This window comes from Cinclus cinclus, chromosome 1 (assembly GCF_963662255.1).
Source record: "Cinclus cinclus chromosome 1, bCinCin1.1, whole genome shotgun sequence".
Taxonomy (NCBI): domain Eukaryota; kingdom Metazoa; phylum Chordata; class Aves; order Passeriformes; family Cinclidae; genus Cinclus; species Cinclus cinclus.
Genome location: NC_085046.1, coordinates 9,992,108 through 9,998,107, shown reverse-complemented (window position 1 = coordinate 9,998,107; position 6,000 = coordinate 9,992,108).

Here is a 6,000-nt window from a genome sequence, read left to right as displayed (position 1 = left end):
ATTAAAGTTACTCAAAGGTTTTGTTCTTGTACTGATTACCTAAGGTGTTCAGTGAGCATCTTAATGTCAGGGGTAGTAGAAAGTAAAATATTTCTACCTCTGCTTGCACTGAACCAGTCAACCTTTTCATGAAGTGTTAAGGCAAAAGATAATCACAGTCAGGGTACACTGTTCCCAAGTTACACACGCAGCACTGGGTGTCTCATGAACTGTCATCACCTTTTCACTGGACAATACAGTGATTTTTATACTCCAAAGAAAGGTGTGCAACTTGCTAGCTGAATGCTCTTGTGCATTTAGAAATAATCTGGAGTAGCAGCAAGCCCTGATACTGAAGAACACTCCAATTTCAGGGCTTCTTCCCTGACCTTTTTCATATTGCTGAGCATGGTTTGATTTTGTATGAAAAAGTCATATTTAATTACCATTTACATCCACTTTTTGCAAGAAGCATGGCTGAGTACCGAGGAAACTCTGTGTTAAGGTTTATGGTGAGCTCCATTCCATGTTCTCATTTTAACCATTGTGGCATCTCCATTTCCTGACCCTGCACCTCCTATGCTATATCCCAACATGAGCTGCACCGGATATGATTCCATTTACACTCATTAAAGACAGAAATTATCTCACTACCTATCTTAAAGATACTTCTGCATTAAAAATTACATTCTGTCTTTCTGAAGTAAATTCTATTTGAGGCATCTAAGTCTTGAATAATGTACAAATTTATTGGATGCAAAAACAGTGTCAAGTATTATTCTCTGTAGCCTTTTACAACAGGTTTTCACTACAAAATATCTTTGAATATTCATATGAGTACTAGAAAGCCTATTAATGGCTGCAGTTTGTGAACATTTAAAACCAATGAGATGAAAGTCAGATTTGATGGGGATTTGAATACCTGGACTAGTGGAAGGTGTCCCTGCCCATGTGCTAGATCATCTTTAAAGTCTCTTCCAACAACAACAAAAAAAAAAGATACAGGATTTTTCCACACAGCTTTGACTCATGTATCAACCTTTTTTGGCACTGAATATAATCTTCCAACTTTTTTACTAACTTTTTGTAAGTGACCTACAAAGAGAAAAAAACAACCTTAAGCTCCTTTTTTTTCAGTTCAATTTTGTTGGTTTTTTTTAAAATAAACATGACTTCTTGCCTTTATCCCTTTCTGCTCATTTGGCAGAGAAGAAAAAGACACTGGATTGCTGAAGACTTTGTGGAAATGGATGGTGGGCAGAAGAAGGAGACCCCAGTTGCTGTCCCAGAAGGAAGGGCTGTGGGTCAAGTCTGGGTGCACTGAGGTGTAAGGTCTTGCAATGGGCACTGAGGAGGAGCAGGGTTGAACCCCCACTCCTTCAGTAGAGTTCAAAGGAAGTGAAAAGGTGTCTCTTTCTCTTGCCCTCAGGGAAAGCCAAATGTGACAATTCTGATACATATTTACCACAGAAAGACAAAGTAAAAAATCATTGTACATTTTTAATCTTGTATTTGAACAAAAAGGATACAAATCCAAACCAAGCAAAATTCCCAGTAATTGTCTAGTACATCTCTCCACAGCAATGTAACTCCAGTTGAAAGCAGGAGGTATGTATTCTGTCTCCTAAGAAAAACTCAGGCTCTTAATATACTACCAAGTAGAGTTAGAGTTACATATGGATTGTTTTAATGGTTTATTGACATGCTAGTGAACTAAATACTTTGCTTTATTAGTATCATTTAAGTCTGCATTAGAAAAGCCATTATAGAATTTCATTCCTAACAGCAATAATAATAACAATCTAGAATTTTGAAGGAAAGGCAAAACTATCTATCTGTCTATTCCACAATACAACCACATAACCAGTAATGATCCTAAAAGCATACGAAATCCTGAGCTGATCATAGAACTGATAGCAGACTAACTCAAAAGTTTCTAAATGCCACTTTGTTCACAGTGGTAATTTAACCTCTATGTGATATCACTAAAGCAATCAATCATATCTGCATTACATAGATCATTTTTTTCTGATGTAGGCCTTTCCATGAACTTACCCACCACAATTGTATCCCAGCATTATCCCTTTCACAAAAGTGCAAGTAGTTTCCAATAAAAAAAAAAAAAAGTTCAAGAGTGGTTACACTGTAACATAAAAAAGGCTATTTTGTTGAAAAGTATCCATTAAATACAGAAACAGTGACTGATTTTGCAACATCTCTTTTATGCCTTCAAGCATAAAATACATGAAAAGAACTCTTTTTCCTGTGGCATTTAAAAACAAGACAACACACGAGGGTTTTCACTCCCCTTTCTGTAATAGAAATAATCACGAAGGGACACAATTTTGGCTCATCCTTTTAGGTACCTGGAGAAAGCTGAAATAATAGGGCAAGTGGTGAGCCATTCAGATGTCACTGGAAAAGCCAGTCAGGTGTCACTAGCAAAGAATGAGTACCTGCCACTAGGTCTTGGCATTAATGTTATCTGGGAAGGTGAGTAAACAGCAGCTCCTAGGAGCAGAACGGGAGCATTTCACATCCCTTGCTTGCTCTAAGCCCAAGAGGCAGCAGCTCTCTCCTCACCCACCTGTAGCACCTCCTTCAACACCAGTTCTGAGGGACCATCCCTGCAGGCTCTCTCCTGCTTGTCACTTCAGGTTCCTAGAGTATCCAGTTGTCACAGCCCAGGCTGATCCCTCATCCAGGCTGAGCAGAAGGCTTAAAAAAGCACCTGCAGGGACTGATGTGCCCAAAGCTTTGGGTCAGAAAGGAGATTTTCAGAAGCAAAGTCACAAGGAGCATGAAGTCCCCAATTTGGTGGCTGGGGTCCCAGGGCACAAGGCAATGTGAGGAGTGTGGATTGTGAGAGGCAGCAAAGACAGGGACCTCTGACATCAGAACTGAAGGATGAAGCTGGAGATCTGGGAGGTTTGTCCCCAGTGTGTTCAGATACCAAGGTCTTAGCCAAATGAAAACATGATATGAAAGTTATATTAAATTCATGTAAACTGCATTTTCATCCTGAAAATTCATGCAAGCAAGATATCAACTGGCTACTCTAGCTAAAGACATAATAATGTTCTCTTCCCTCCTGTGTGGGAAAAAGTCATATCGGGAGTTTTTTTCCAATGAAATCACAGAAAACATTATATGAAGATCTGGAGTTAGCTCACCTGTGCTGAATCAGCATCACAGCTCAGAGAGGGGTAAAGTCTTGAAAAAACTGTGAATCAAAATCTTTCCTGCAATACAAATGCCTTAATTATTTTTTTTTCTACAGGAACTACATATAAGAAAACCAAGGACAGAAGTTAACTCAATGGGAAGAAGTCTTTCTTACCAATAACAAAAAGTGACAAAGCATCAGTACATTTTACAAACTTTCTATACAAAGAAGATTGAGGAAAAGGAAGTAATTACTTGAAATCTTCCCCTGGGCAGAATTTAATCTGAATAAATTATTTCCATACTGCATGATACTAAGCCTTCCCTATTACAGTCACACCAATTTAACTGGTGTAACCATTCTGACTTTGGATTAATGGCACTTTCACTTCAGCTTGGTTTTGTTTTGTTCCCAACTAATGCAAGCTAACTGATACCAGTTTAATTTGAAACAAAAGTGGTTTAGATAATTTTAAACTAAAACTGCTTAGAAGCAATCTGTAATCTATTCCCATGTGATCTGGAGGCTTCACATCCAAATAAAGATGTTCATACACAGGATTGTACCAAAAATATACAAAGGTTTGAATTTCATCCCATCTATTTTTTCCCCTGCTCATTAGCACCCAGACAAACCCAAGGTCAGGTATTCACTTGCTTCCAGTGGTTTAGAACTTCATACATCTGATAACATTGCAAGGCAAGGCAAGACTCTTCCTCTTGTCTCTGAAGTGATGTAAGAGAGGTTTTAAAGGTCAGTAAACAGATCAGCTAAAAATCAGACCAAGAAACATTAGAAAAAGAGCAAGAAAAGAAAAGGAAGCAAGATCAAGGTGTGTGATTTTAACCTGTTCTTGGGATGCAGGGTTGCCCTGTTTAGGGAATACTAAGCTCTCCTGCTTTCTTCAAAAGGCAAGATTTAAATCCCAGAAAGTGAAAACCTATCCCTCTTAATTGTGGTGAAAGAGCATTTTTGTAAAATCTCAAGGACACTCTTAGAACCAGAAGGAAATACTGGAGATATTTTAATGCATAAGAATTGTCTCAGTTCTTAAGTAAAATTACTTCCCTGCATCACTAAAAAAATCTTCAATGTTAGATAAACATGGTGTCTGTGGAATTCATGGTATTCCCTGGAGAAACACACAAGTGCTATTAAATAAATGGTCCTCACAACACCTGATGATGTAAGTAAATATTATTCTGTTTCTACACAGCTAGATGTTACCCCATTCTCTGGATGAAAAACCCACAAATTAAATTATTTCACTGTTAGCTCCAATGCCTCTGGAGGCCAACAGGCCTTATACAAGTGTCTGTACTTAAAAACATTAAGAAGATGAAGAAAGAAGCAATTTTAAACTTTGGAACTGAAGTTCTTAGCTGTCAGTCCTGACCTGAATTTCCTGGACTATTAAAAACACAAATGTAAAAGGGTGTCACGGAAAGTTGAACAGTATAAAGATGATTAATCTGAGCTGCTGACATGGGGTTGCAGGCCAATGATGCCATGTTTGTGGACTTTCAGTATTTCCTGGTAAGAATAGCTCCCAGGGCCAGAGAGAAGAGGGGGCAGGAAGCATTGTCTACTGTTATTAAAAATGGTCCACTGAGCTCATGCCTTTAAGGAGGCTCAGACAAACAAATAGTCAAACATTAACCTTTTTAACTTACAAAGGAAAGAAAAAAGTCCATGCACGATGAAAATCAGTACTGTGGTGAGCCATGCCCTGTCTGCAGCCCTGGCCCTGCCCAGATGTTTAGTCCCCATCTGCTGCCAGATGTGGCTGCTCACAGTGGTGCTCACCATGGGGTGCATTTGTTCACACATCAAGGACACCAAGCCTTGATTTCTCATCTGAGAACTACATATTAATTAATAGAATCAGAGTAATTTAGCCTAGAAAACCTCTTTGAGTTCACCAAGTCCAACCATAATTCATTAATCTGCTGCGTAAGCAAGGTGAAGACTAAATCAATGACCTAAACATTTGCAGAGAGCACACAGAAATGAAAATAACTGCTGGTTAATCTTGCTTCCAGAACTGAACTCGACTTCCATTTAATTATTTAACAAAATTAACATATATTCACAAGTAAGAAATTCCTCTTCTTTGCCTCCCTGAGGCAGTGATAGATCATGCACCTTAAATAACAAGTGGGGGTGTGATTGGAGTTTTTGCCTGCAGAGCCAGGTTAGTGCAGAATCCTGGGTTTTGCACTCATGAATCACATAAAGAAACGTCATGCAGAGGAGAGAACTTTTGGCCTGTTTCATTAATGGTCATGTAAACAGCAAACATCATTTAAATACTGGCAGGATTTATTTTGCAAATGGACAGTATGAATTTTTTTTCAGGGTAAAGTTTTGAAAGACAATAGGAAAACAGATTTTCCAGAAAAAGTATTTCAATGAAGAAACTTGAATACAGTTCTCTTTTAATATTCTCCAAGTCTCAGCAAGTCCTAAAAGAATTCAGCTCATACAGAAGCTGGAACTGCAAACTTCAGTATAGAGAAATGTTGAAGACATCTGTCAGAACCTCATGGTAATGTTAGAAGGAAGAAGAGATTCCTTTCAAGAGAAAAATAGATGTGAGAGTTTCAGGACAGGATCAAATTAGGCAATTTTCTCAAAAAAAAAAAAAAAAAAAAAAAAAAGAGAAAAATTGGCTTGCCTATGGCAATTACTCAGAGGTGAAGAGCCTGGCCAGAAGGAAACAAAGATCTCTGGGCAGCTGTAAGGAATGAGGGTTGACTTCCCAGAGGGCATCCCTGAGGTTGCACTATGTTTGATGATCAAAATGTGTACTTGCTTTTTAGAAACAAATATCCAGAGCCTGTTGAACCAGCACT